A 14,986-nucleotide genomic window follows, 5' to 3' on the forward strand; every position below is an offset into this window, starting at 1 on the left:
CATGCACATGCGTGCCAGAAACCTGGAAGAGGAACGGGTGACGCCGCAGGTGCCAGGTGACATGGCTCTGCATGACACTTCAGGCACATGTGCCATAGGTTCGCCATCACGGCACTATAGGATGCATGACCTGATGTCCTAATTTCTGTCTCTATTTTGCTAGTGGCATGTATATAAATGGTTAAAACTGGGATAATCAAAGGAGCCTTTGATTATCCCAGTTTTAACCATTTATATACATGGTTTCTTTTTTTTAAAGTTTTTTATTTTTATTTCTCATAAACACATTTACACATGCAGTCATTTATCCATCATTTTTCATTCACCTTATCTTTTAATTTTATTTTTTACTTTTTACTTTTTCGGGCTGCTCTTTTGCCATTTACCTTTAGTCCAACCTTTCTTCTCCTTCCCTTCTCTTCCATCCTCTTTCTCCTCCTACTTTCTTCTTTCTGGTAACTCTGAAGAAGCTTCTTGGATGAGAAGCGAAACATCTCCAAAGAAAAACCAGAAAGTCCAGTTGCTTCTTGAAAGAAGCACCTTTGGGACAACCATGACCTGGATGACTGAGAAGCTCCGTAGTCAGTGCCCATTGAAATACTTGGAAGACCAGGGGGTAGATAGACCCTCCTGGAAAAAAATATATTTTTATGTGATTGCTAAGAGAGTACACCAATTTGACGGAACATAATCCATCCATCAATGCTGGTTACCCACAGTATTGTCTCTAGCGGCTTTGAAAGGTTATGTCCATTTCGATATAGATATTAGAACAATATTTCTCAACCTTGGCAACTTGTAGAGTAACAGAATAGCAGAGTTGGAAGGGACCTTGGAGGTCTTCTAGTCCAACCCCCTGCTCAGGCAGGAAACCCTATATCAGTGATGGCTAACCTTTTTGCCATCATGTGCCAGGAGCGGGGGGTGGGGAGGTCGCATGTGCACATGCCCACACCCATAATTCTATGCCCCCTGCCCCCGCGCATGCGCGTGTGACCGCCTCACGTTTCCCACGCTCCAGGTATGCGATGGCACAGTAGGCCCGTTTTTTGCTCTCCCCAGCCTCCAAGTCCCACCGGAAGTTGGCAAACGGGCCATTTCTGGCCTCCGAAGGGCCTCCAGGGGGTGACAGTTTTTTTCACCCTCCCCAGACTCCTACAAAGGCTCTGGAGGCTGGGGAACAGTAAAAAACAGGAATTCCGGTCCCACCGGAAGTTGACAAATGGGCCATTTCTGGCCTCTGGGGGGGGGAGAGAAGGCTGTTTTCCCCCTCCCCAGACTCCTAGAAAAGCTCTGGAGGCTGGGGAGAGAGAAAAACAGGCCTTCCCCACCACCCCCTGAGGTTCTCCGGAGGCAGGAAACAGCCTGTTTCCCTACTTCTGGTGGGCCCAGAAGGCCAAAAATCAGCTGGCTAGTGCACGCATGCACGCTGGAGCTGAGCTCGTGTGCCCACCAATATGGCTACATGTGCCACCTGTGGCATGCGTGCCATAGGTTTGCCATCATGGCCCTATATCATTTCAAACAAATGGATGTTCAATCTCTTCTTGAAAACTTCCAGTGGATGGAGCATCCACAACTTCTGGAACACTGCTATCATGTTTCACCTAGTCCTTCTTTTCATTAAACTAGACATACCGAATTCCAGCAACCGTTCTTCATAGGTTTTAGCCTCCAGTCCCCTAATCATCTTGGTTGCTCTTCTCTGCACTCTTTCTAGAGTCTTCACATCTTTTTTTACATCATACCGACCAAAACCGGATGCAGTATTCCAAGTGTGGCCTTACCAAGGCATTATAAAGTGGTATTAACACTTCACGTCATCTTGATTCTGTCCCTCTGTTAATGCAGCCTAGAACTGTGTTGGCTTTTTTCCGCAGCTGCAGCACACTGCTGGCTCATATTTAAGTGATTGTCCACTAGGATGCCAAGATCCCTCTCACAGTTACTACTAATGAGCAAGGTACCACCTATATTGTACCTGTGCATTTTGTTTTTCATGCCTAAATGTAGAACCTTACTTTGTTCACCATTGAATTTCATTTTGTTAGATAGGGTTTTTGCTGGCTTGAGAATTCTGGGAGTTGAAATCCAGCTCTCTTCACGTTGCCATGGTTGAGAAACACTAAACAATGTAAATTCTTGCTTGTTCGTGTTTTTTTTTTCTTTCCCTACTTTTATCTGCCTATTATCCTGTTTCTCCCACATAGCTATTTTGATGATTGCTTATTTGTCAGGAAATACATCAAATGACATTATTCCTAGCTGAACTGAATGGGCTCGCTCTGATTGATTAAAAGTGTGCTGGATGAAAAGTAAACTGGAAATTACCCATAGTAATTTTAAAAAGATGTTAGACCCGCCTTCTCTTTTTGACCTTTTTTTTTTTTTTTTTACTTCTGTTCCTATATTTTCACTGGGTGTTACTTACAAATACACCTTACAGGATCTGCAAATAAAGATAACTATAAAACACTGCTACAAGGCTTAACCACAACCGACTTCAGAGGACTTTGGCCAGAGAACTCCTAATTCAAATAGTTAAAAAGGGAAACTCCCTATTTTAAAAAGCTGCACCACTAAATTAGGATTTTACCGGCAACTATTAGTTGTTGATAATAGATAAGTATAGGCTTGTTCCAATGAACTGCATTATATTATTATTAGGGAAGGGAAGGAATGGAATGGAATAGGAAAGGGAAGGGAAGGGAAGGGAAGGGAAGGAAAGGAAAGGAAAGGAAAGGAAAGGAAAGGAAAGGAAAGGAAAGGAAAGGAAAGGAAAGGAAAGGAAAGGAAAGGAAAGGAATAACAGAGTTGGAAGGGACCTTGGAGGTCTTCTAGTCCAACTCCCTGCTCAGGCTGAAAACCCTACCATTTCAGACATCTAGTGACTACAGGTAGTCCTTGACTTACAACAGCTCCCTGATTGACCGTTCGAAGTTACAACGACCCTGAAAAAAGTGACTTATGACCATTTTTCACACTTACAACCATTGCAGCATCCCTCACAGTCCTGTGGTCAAAATTCTGAGGCTTGGCAACTGGCTCATATTTATCATGGTTGCATGTCCCAGGATCGTGGGATCACCTTTTGAGATCTTCCCCAAAGTCAACGGGAGAGCCTTATCAACCGTGTTACTAACTTACCAACTGCAGTGATTCATTTAACAACTGTGGCAAGAAAGGTTTTAAAACAAGGCAAAACTCACTTTAAAAATATCTCGCTTAGCAACAGAAATTTTGGCTCAATTTTGGTTGTAAGTCAAGGACTACATGTACAAGGTAGCCAAGTTCTTAACTAGAAATCCTTTTCCATTTCCTTCTGTATCATAATCGCTTCCTAATCTTAAATATATCTGCAACATATTCCTGAATTTACACTCAGCCCATCTAGCATCAGTTCCTTATCTCTTCTATCTTCTTCACACAACCTCAGGTTCTTGGTCGGCTTTTGGTTTCTGAGTCCTTTTTTTTAGCTTCCTTAGCTGTTTTCCCACATAACACATTGAACTCCAAATGAGCCAACCATATTTTACCCAGGATGCTGTGTGAATTATGGTTAGTTTATGATTCAATGAGCTAGGCGAGTCAAAAAAAATTGAGTTAATGAATAAACATAACCAGGGTTAAGTTAACTGTGGATAAGTAGGTAGATGGTGCAAGCACTTTTAAACAATTTTGGGGAAAAAAAATTAAACAAACCATGACCCTGTTTCAGAGATATTTCCTTACCTAAACAGACAAACGGAATCGTCACCAGCGAGCAACAGGACAATGGAAACAGGAACGATATCCAGCTTCTTAACAGTTAGTTCCCCATCGGTTTAGCTTTATAAAAGAAGTGGGGTTGTAACTTAATTAATTGCTTATGAAATGGATGCGTTCAGATGTTGCCAAACCAGTTTAGTTAATTGGTGTCCAGAATTTCATTTACTCTTGCAAAACAGAGATTTTTAACCACAACCTATTTCTGCATGGGATAGTTGCAGAGAATCATTTCCTGCTGCCTAGTTTACAAAAGTCAAATCGTCTGCATGTTCACATGAGAATAAATTTAACATTTAGTAAGCATCAGAGTAATAACACCATCTTTTTTTGTCTAGAGCGGGGGTGTCAATTTCATTGAGGGCCGCATCAGGGTTGTATTTAACCTCGGGGGGGGGAGGGAGTGTGTGGCCAGGGGGGCGTGGCCAGCTCGATGTCACTTATGTTGGGGGCACCTGTGGGGGCCTGAGTGCCTTGCCAGTCAAAATGGGCTCCTGAGCTCTGTTTTCGGCTGCAATGGCCTCCTGCAACTCTCTGCCAGCGAAAATGTAGCTCGCACAGCCCTCTTGAGCTCCATTTTTGTTAGCAGTGGCACTGTGGCAATGGTAGCATTCAGCCGGTTCTATCTGGTTTGGGAGAACCGGTAGTGGCGGCGGGAGGCTCTGCCTACCCGCCCGGACATAATCACGTCCGGGTTTGTTTACGATCTGCGCATACATGGAAAGCCCTGCGCATGCACGGAGGTGGTGCGCGCGCTCATGTTTGCGAACCAGTAGCAAAGGTGAGTGAATACCACCCCTGCACCATGGGCCGGTCCTTTGCTGTTTCCAGGGCAGCACTACAGGCCAGATCTAAGCACCCCATGTGCCAGATCTGGCCCACAGGCCTTGAGTTTGACACCCCTGGTAAGAGTGTTAATATTTCTGTATTTCTATTTGAAACATCTTTATACTCCTTTCCATTGAAAAAGATCACAAAAGTGAATGCAATTGAAATATTATTTATTATTTATTTGTTCGATTTATATATGCCGCCCTTCTCCAGAGACTCAGGGTGGCTTACAATGGGTTAAGCAATAGCCTTCATACTTTTGTATATACCTGCTTAGTAGGACTTCTTGGCCCCCCTGAGCAGTGTTCTATTTTATACAAAGTCAGTTTATTGCTCCCACAAACCAGGTCCTCATTTTACCTACCTCGAAAGGATGGAAGGCTGAGTCAACCTTGAGCCTGGTGAGATTTAAACTCTCAGTAATTGCAGGCAGCTGGCAGCTAAGTACTACTTTAACAGCAGCAGTTTAGTCCACCGGGCCACCAAGGCTCTTAAATAGTCATTTAAAGCAACATAAAATGTACATTGAAACACAGATTGTTAATCTTTTTCAGCCACGGACTGCCTTTGAAAGTTTGGTGAAATTTAGAGACCTTTCTCAGAAAAATATGTTGAAATGTATCATACAAAATACATAGATGTAGACTGTACTACGCAGGAAAGCAACTATGCTCAAAAATGGGCGGCTATATAAATGTTTTAAATAAAATAAAATAATAAATGAAGGTTACCGTATCAAAATACTTTGCAATATAGTAATATAAATGCTTATTAATCTATCAATTCAATTAAAAGACAATGTCCTTTTTAGGGAATAATGATTTTACACAGTGTAATTTCTTGAAATCAACATTTTTTGATTCTGGGGGCTATACATTACTTTGTACTTGAATGAAAACCTAAACTTTACTTGAAGGATAATGAAATAATGAAAATAAAGTTTATATTTAATGAACATAAAGTGGTATTTTGTTTCTCAGGTCTCTTCCAATTTTGTTATTCTATATTCTGTATTCATTAAAGGCACAAACCCTCCTGAAATCTATGCCCAGATCACTAAATGGATCCATGATTCCTAGGTTAAAAACCCCTGAATGAAAGCATTCTTCAAAATGAAAAAGGTCTTCTGCAGTCATGACATAAACCTAAGATTGAAAATTAGGCTTGTCAGATGCTACACCTTTTATATCCTGCTCTATGGAGTGGAGAGTTGGTCTCTGACAGAAAGCCCCTTGAAGAAACTAGAAGCATTTGAAATGTGGATTTACAGGCAGCTGTTACATATTTATTTATTTATTTATTTATTTATTTATTTATTTATTTATTTATTTATTTATTTATTTATTTATTTATTTAAATTTTTATACAGCCCTTCTCCCGAAGGACTCAGGGCAGTGTACAGCCATACTAAAACAACATATACCCATAAAATTTAAAAAAACAGTTTAAAATATATTAAAAATTTGGCCCTTATATTAAAAAACTACAAACACCCAAATTAAAATTCATTTTCTAAGACAGCCCAGCCTGTTGAAACAATAGAGTCTTAAGGGCACGGCGAAAGGTACGTAGGTCGGGGATCATGCAAATCTCCAGGGGCAATTCATTCCAGAGGGCAGGTACCCCCACAGAGAAGGCTCTCCCTTTGGGTGCCGCCAGTCGACATTGTTTGACCGACGGCACCCTGAGGAGTCCCTCTCTGTGGGAGCGTATTGGCTGGTGGGGGGCTGTCAGTGGCAGAAGGCGATCTCGTACGTACCCAGGTCCTAAGCCATGGAGCGCTTTAAAGGTGGTGACCAGCACCTTGAATCACACCCGGAAGACCACCGGGAGCCAGTGCAGCTTGCGCAGGAGAGGTGTTACATGGGTGCGCCGTGTCACTCCCAGAATCACCCGCGCAGCCGCATTCTGGACCAGTTGGAGCCTCCGAGTGCTCTTCAAGGGGAGCCCCATGTAAAGAGCATTACAGTAGTCCAGACGGGAGGTGACGAGGGCATGAGTGACTGTGCGCAAGGCGTCCCAGTCCAGAAAGGGATGCAACTGGCAAATCAGGCGGACCTGATAAAAAGCCCCCCTGGCCACAGCCGTCATATGATCTTCTATTCTTGACCTGGGAAAGCCAAGGGAAATCATTGAAATCATAAAAAAGCAAAAGTTAGAATATTTTGGACATGTGATGCGACACCCAGAAAAATACGGCATACTTCCCTTAATCCTCTAAGGAAAGACTGAAGGCAAATGAGGTCCAGGCAGAAGAAGAACATCATGGCCTCAAAATCAAAAGGGACTGGTTTGGGCAGAACTCAACAGCACTTTTTCATGTGGCTGTTGATAAAAATAGGATTGCCAACGTGATTGCCAATGTCCAATGACGGTTATGGCACAAGAAGAACTTTAAGCTTTATTTGGAACAGCTTACCTCCTATGACAGTACTTTTAACATCTTCCAACAACATCTGCCTCTCCCAAATCCTTGGGAAGGGCTCAATGGGTGGATAAAAATGCTAAATCCAGTTTCAACATTTGGCTGGCTGTGCAATGAACCCTAATAACTTGCCTGTAGGTTGAGATTCTAGAAAGAATCTTTATTTCGCAGAGAAGCGTAATAAAGATGATTAGGGGACTGGAGATTAAAACATATGAAGTAAGATGCAGGGATTGGGTATGTCTAATTTAATGAAAAGAAGGACTAGGGGTGACATGAAAGCAGCGTTCCAATATCTCAGGGGTTGCCACAAAGAAGTGGGAGTCAACCTATTTGCCAATGCACTTGAGGGCAGGACAAGAAACAATGGGTGGAAACTAATCAAGGAGAGAAGCAACTTAGAACGAAGGAGAAATTTCCTCACATTTAGAACAATTAATCAATGGAACAAATTACCCCCAGAAGTCGTGAACATTCCAACACTGGACGTTTTTAAGAATTAGAAATTTCCCCCCTCCCCAAAGGTATCAGTAGCTACTCACACTAGAATTAGGAGAGTTACCCAATTATTATCACTAACAGATTGGGAGGTGAAGACTAAGATATTAAGACAAATAGACTTAGCAACTGTCAGCACTAGATATAGTATTGTCATTGTTGCAATATTTTCAGGATCAGACTCAATAAATTTAGTAAGAGTTAAAGGTTTAAATATATCTCCTTTTATTTACATTAGGCATTCTATATTCACTGAATATTCACAGATAGAAGCAGGGAAAAGGGTGCAAACAGCTCCTTATATATACAATGGGTGGAGCTAGGAATGGGAGTGGTGAATTATGAATACATTAAGAAGTGAAGAATAAATTAACCCCTGATACCCCGTTCATATACTATTTACACATTAGAGAATAAGGCATTTACATCTGACAAATCCCCCTCTAAATGCCGATTCGTTATGCAACACCAATTACATTCAGATTCAGGACAGTACAAAACATACAACTTAGAAGTTAAGTATTTATGCTGCTTAGCAGGTAAAGGTTTTGTCAATATGTCAGCTAATTGTTCTGAAGTTTCACAATGCACTGCTTTAATAAATCCATCCTGAGATAATTGTCTTACATGTTTAAATTTTATATCTATGTGTCTGGATCTTTGTCCAATGGCGTCAGATCTAGATATTTCAATAGCTGCTTTATTGTCTTCATGCATAACAAAAGGCAAAACAGGTTTTTTCCAAACATCTGAAATCAAATCATTAAACCATACAAGATTATTTGCAGCTTTAGATAAACAAACATATTCTGCTTCTGTCGTTGAAGTGGCCACTAATTCTTGTTTACCAGTGTACCAGTAAACTGGACAGTCATTTAAGAGGAATATATAACCAGATGTACTTTTTCTACAAGAGGTGTCTCCAGCCCAGTCCGCATCTGCGTAACATGTAAGCTTTGGTTCTTTATTATCGTTAGGTTCCAACATTAAACAAAAGTCAAGTGTACTTTTCAGATATCTTAATATTCTTTTGACAGCTTCCCAGTGGTACATTGTTGGCTTGCTGACATGTCTAGATAATAAATTGAGGGGTAAAGCGATATCTGGTCTTGTCCAATTTGATATATAAAGAAGTGAACCTATGACTGATCTATAAAATGTGTTATCTTTGAATTCAGGGGATGATTCATCAGCATTTCTTAGAAAGTCAGTCTGCATAGGAGTATCACAAGGTTTGGCATCACTTAGATTGCATTTGTTTAAGAGTTCTATGATCTTATCTCTCTGAGTAAGTTTGAATCCTCTTTTAGTCTTATTAATTTGAACACCAAGATATTTGTTTACTTTGCCTAAAGATTTCAATGAGAAATGTTCATTTAGCTTAGTTACAAAAGTTTCTCTTCTCTCTTTATGTTTTCCTATGTATAAAATGTCATCCACATAGATCAATACAAATTCTAAGCAATCATCACCCTTTTTGACAAAGAAACAGTTATCAGCAGTGGTGGCATTGAAGTCCATGGTTTTAAGTACTTTTACTAAACAATCATACCATCGTTTACCAGATTGTTTTAACCCGTACAAACTCTTGTTTAACAACCAAGTTTCATTCTTGTTTGTGTATTGACTGTGAGGTGCTCTTACATATATTTCCTTGTCTAGTTTTGCGTGTAGATACGCAGTCTGTATGTCATATTGGAATACATCGAGATTGAGTGCTGATGCTACCACTAGAGCTGTTTTGACACTCTCGGTTCTTACTGTAGGAGAATACGTATCAGTATAGTCCTCCGGATATTTCTGTGCATAACCTTGTGCAACTAATCTAGCTTTGTATAGGGTATTGCCTCCCTCTAAGTTCTTAATTTTATATATCCACCTGGTACCAATAATTGTTTTATCTTTTGGTGCAATTGCAGGTGTAAATACATTTAATCCTTGTAAGCTTTCCATCTCTTTTTTCATTGCTAATTCCCATTTTTCTTTTTCTTTACGAGGGAGTTTTAACACTTCCTCATATGTATTAGGTGTCGTTGACTCACCACCCATATGCATTATATAATCTTTGTATTTATTTGGCATCTGATTTCTGGTGTTTCTAATTGTTTTTTCAGGTTTACTATTGTTATCATGCAAATATCTCGCTTCCTTTTTTGTTAGTGTGTCTGTCTTTATTTTGTGTTGGCTATTTGTCCAAGTTTTGGTTTTGTTTTTATATTTGTCGATATTTTGCTTTTCTATAGTCCCTTTCTCTTGAGATTTTGTATCTTTGTTGTTACTCGGAAATATTTCATTAAGATGTATTTTAGACCAGTTGGCCTGTTCATGGAACACAGCTGTTCTGGAGACTATAAATTTGTTATTACTATCAATGAATCTGTACCCTTTAGTGCCTGTCTCATATCCCATAAATCTGAGTCTTCTGGACACGTTTTCTCCCTTTCTTCTTAGTTGCTTAGGTATGTGTACGTCTGCAGTAACTCCAAATATGTGCATGTGTGCCAATTTTGGTTTCCTATTATACATTACTTCATATGGTGTCTTATTTACAATGCTGGACCAGGTTCTATTCTGTGTGTAATTGGAATAATGTAAGGCTTCTGACCAGAATTGTTTGCTTAAGCCAGCATCTTCCAATGTGCATCTAATCATGGTTTGTAATGTTGAGTTCTTCCTCACTGCAATCCCGTTCTGGAACGCAGAAAATGGACTAGACGTGTAATGTAACATTCCTTTGTCCTTTAACCATTGGGAGAATTCTTTAGACATGAATTCACATCCCCTATCTGTCATGATTTGTTTTATTTTGATATTGTGTTGTGTTTCTATGCGTTTATAAAATTCTTTAAATTTTTGAAAGGTTTCATCTTTGTGTTTTAATGTATAAACAAATCCATAGCGGCTATAATCGTCTACTATGGTCAAGAAGTAACGTTTTCTATAAGTGATTGATGGAGTTAGTGGACCAACTAAGTCCATGTGTACTAAATCAAAAATTTTGTTGGTTGATCTAGTAGATTTTCTTGGTCTGGGGCTAGTTTTTAGTTTTGTAGATTTACATACTGAGCATTCCAAATAGTTTTCACAATTTTTTATTTTAACACCTTCTGCGTGTTCAGTCATTTTTTGTACTACAGGAAAACTGGCATGTCCTAACTTCCTATGTAAGATGTGAGCACACTCATCATGAATTGGCTTACCTATTTTTGGTTTTTTTTCATTGTGTGCGTCTTTGTGATCATGAGATATTTTACATTCATCATTGTCACTGTTGCTAATGTTTCCATCATCTACTTCAATACAATCTTCCATATTTGAATCAATGTTATGCAACCATTTTTCTTTTGTTATTAGATAAGGTAGGCCTCCTTTAATCATTACAGTGCCTATATCTATTTTATTTTTCTCCAAAGTCGCTTTTCCTTTAGAAAAAACAATGTTAATATCAGAATCTCTACTTAGTTTTATGGCACTTAGTATGTTATGAGGTATTTCAGGTATTAGCAATACCCCCTCTATTTTTCCTAGACCAAGCAAGGTTACATTCCCTCTACCTAATACTTGAACCTTTTCTTGGTTAGCTACCTTTATTACAAATTTATCTTCTACAAATGAGGACAATATATCTTTGTTATTGGTGGTGTGATTAGTTGCTCCAGAATCAATAAGCCAATTATTGTTCTCACTCTGCTATGTGTTAGTGTTGTCTTGTTTATTTAATCCATTCAGTGAACCAGATTTTCTATCCTTTGAATTATCTCTGCCCCCTCTATTATCTTTGTAATTTGGTGGGCTTCTATATCTATGTCTATCCATGGAAGACTGTCTATAATTGTATTTGTTTCTATATTCTGACCTATGTCTTTCTTTTGAAATTTTGGGGCAATCTCTTCTATTGTGTTCCCTGGATCCACAGTTGTGACATTTAGATGTTTCATTATATCTTTCTTGGAAAGCTACTTTCCTATATGGTTTGTGTTCTATGTGATTATTAGAACGATTCCTTCTTGAATTGTCTTCTGCTATTAATTTATTGGATAGACTTTCTATGGATAAGTATCCTAGATTGATTGTGTCTAAGTGTGACATATAATTGTCCCATGATGGATCAAGTGAGTTGATAATAACACTTTTCATTGTTTGGTCTGAAATCACCTCCCCCCTTAAATGCAACTCAGCTCTTATTTTGTTTAAAGATATTAAATGCTCACTTATGGAAACCCCTGGTTTTATCCTAGATGAAAAGAAATCTTTAGACATCCTTGTGGTGGTAGCTACACTGTCACTGTGAAATAAATTAAACATGCATTGAATAATTTCTGAAACAGTCAGATTTTGCTTAATGCTGTGATACATTGCAGGAGACACAATAGATATTAATAAGAAAAATGCTCTATGGTGTAAACAGTCTATTTTTAAAGTCCAAGGTCTTTTTGGGGGACTAGTGATAAAAAACAGTAAGTTTTCCTTCATAAAGACAACCTGGAGCTGCTGATACCATTCTTGCAAATTAATGCCATCTATCCTTAGCTTTGGGAAGTCACTGGGTAAATTTCCGACATTATTAGGTCCATTACTTACAACCTGAGGTAGTCCGTGGTCTCGTAAATGCAGAAAGTTACAAAACGGCGTGGGGATGCTCGCAACGAGCCTGCACGGTCTCCTCGTCAATTCATGTCTTCCCGGACCGTCTGCGTAGTCTTGCGCATGCGCGTTGTTCATTTCTTCACTGGAGTCGTCGTGAGAGGTTCTCCTCGTTGCGGCTCGCTCGTTCTGCTCCTCCTCAGACGAATCGGTCTCTGGCTCGATTTTGGGAGTCCTGACGATGGCGGCTGCTCTTCCTCTTCTTTTGAGTGCGTTGGTGCTTGCTTCGGTCTGTGGCGTGGGGCGGTATCGGCAGGGCTCTCTGGGTTCGGGCGTCGTCGCTCTCGTAGTCAGGATGGGAGCGGGCAGGTCTTGAGGCATTGGCTTGCTCGCTCGTTTCTTTGTTAGCTTTTTAGTAATTTTTAGTTTTGGCCCAAATGCAGCAAAAAGCGTTTTCATCGCTGATTTTATTTGTTTGTTTGTTGAATCATCTTCACTTTCTGATTCTGATTCTTCTGAGGTGTTTGAATCTTCTTTTTCGTTTTCGTTGTCTGATAATGTTTTTCGCGCCAGAAATTTTGAATTGATTTTTCTGATTGGCTCTGCTTCGCTCACCCTGGAGGTCTGTTGAAACCAAGATGGCTGCCATTCAAAATTTCGCGCGGGATCACCGTTTTTCTTCTTCACAATAATTTTTTCTGTAGTCATATCACTCACTATTTTTGGGTCTTTTGTTTTTTCATTAGTGATGTGCTTCTCTCTCGCTGCTCCGCTGTTCTTCAGCATATCTTGGAGGTTCACGATGAGGCTTTCATCATTCTTCTGGCTCTTTAATAGTTTTAATATCTCTGACCTGAGTTCGTTATTCTCTATTTCGATTTCCTCCTGGTCATCATTTTCATCTATTATTTCTTCGTCTTCAGTGGTGTATTCTTCGGATTCTCTCGAAATCGCGTTTGTGGATTCGTTGATTATTTCTTGTTCTGTTTCCATTTCTTTGCTGTATGCCCTGGTGTTGGGCCTATCTTTCTTAGACATTTTTAAGTTTTTATTGAGTCAATTAACCATCCTCTGCTACCAGCTTGTTGCAATATTTTCAGGATCAGACTCAATAAATTTAGTAAGAGTTAAAGGTTTAAATATATCTCCTTTTATTTACATTAGGCATTCTATATTCACTGAATATTCACAGATAGAAGCAGGGAAAAGGGTGCAAACAGCTCCTTATATATACAATGGGTGGAGCTAGGAATGGGAGTGGTGAATTATGAATACATTAAGAAGTGAAGAATAAATTAACCCCTGATACCCCGTTCATATACTATTTACACATTAGAGAATAAGGCATTTACATCTGACAGTCATCCAAAGGAGGTATGTGTGCATTACTTGGACAACAATGCTGTGTGTATATTCTGGACAAATCAGAGGAATTCCACAGCCGAGCTACACACATAGCAAAGATAGTTGCAACTCCCCATATGAGAGAATGGGAAGGCTGGTGACAGGACTGTTATCTAATTTTAGTTAGTTAAGAACCCTTATAATGATCCTGGTATATAGAGTTGAGTTTCAGCAGGTTCTGACCAGTTCTGGAGAACCGGTAGCAGAAATTTTGAGTAGTTCGGCGAACCGGTAGTAAAAATTCTGACTGGCCCCGCCCCCATCTACTCTCTGCCTCCCAAGTCCCAGCTGATTGGGAAGAAATGGGAATTTTGCAGTAACCTTCCCCTGGATTGGGGTGGGAATGGAGATTTTACAGCAGAGGTCTTCAAACTTGGCAGCTTTAGGACTTGTGGACTTCAACTCCCAGAATTCTGGGAGTTGAAGTCCTCAAGTCTTAAAGCTGCCAAGTTTGAAGACTTCTCTACAGTGTCCTTCCCCTGCCACGCCCACCATGCCACGCCCACCAAGCCATGCCATGCCCACCAAGCCACAGCCACAGAACCCGTAGTAAAAAAATTAGAAACCCACCACTGCTGGTATAGGCATTGTTCTCTTAATCATCTGTTGTGGATTACAATGCCTTCCACTTTGACTTTCCACCTGTAAGCAAACTACGGGGTCCCCCAGTACATGGATATTGATGTTGGGTGAATCTTAAAAAGTTAAGATTTTCCGATTCAAAGGGGGGGAATGCTAAAACAAAGCAAAGTTATGGCATACACTTGGAAGGAGACCATGAAGCCTGGTCTGTCTTGCTAGACAGACCATGAGTCTGTCTAGCAAGAACAAAGAATATTCACAGAGAATATCCACACGTAACACTTGGAGCAATTCTAGGTGATTAGAGGTGATAACAGTAATAAAGAGTTAGACATCCTGCACAGCTCAGCAAAAAGTTAGGAATAGGGATGGCCTAGAAGAAATAAAATGTGTATTAGATAACTCCTGGAGTATTCATTAGCCAATGTTAGAATAGGGATGGCTAGAGACCAATAAAACAAATTGTTAGATCATTATTAAAAAGTTTATTAGATGATATTTCTTATTATTCCGCCTTGTCCTGCCTTCTCCTTTAGTGAAAATGTATAACGCTTTCTTAATCCTTGGTTCTTGGCATTTTGGCCAGGACCTCTTTTCCATGGGGTACCCCAATAAAAAGCAATCAAAACCTGCACCTCGTGTCTAGCGTCCTTCATTGGCCTCAGCACCAGGCTCAGACTGGAACTGGGGATAACACAGTGAGGACAATTAAGCAGTGGAACAGTTTGACTTCAGAAATTGTGGGTGCTTCATCACTGGAGGTTTTTAAGAGGTGACTAGATAGCTAGCTGTCTGAAATACTGTAGTATAGGCTCTCCTGCTTGAGTAGGGGGTTGGACTAGAAGACCTCCAAGGTCCCTTCCAACTCTATTCTGATTGATTGAGTTGGCTGTGAGT

The sequence above is a fragment of the Pituophis catenifer genome, unplaced genomic scaffold (assembly GCF_029215685.1).
Source record: "Pituophis catenifer annectens isolate HBS135680 unplaced genomic scaffold, rPitCat1.0.hap2 SCAF_2, whole genome shotgun sequence".
Classification (NCBI taxonomy): Eukaryota; Metazoa; Chordata; class Lepidosauria; order Squamata; family Colubridae; genus Pituophis; species Pituophis catenifer.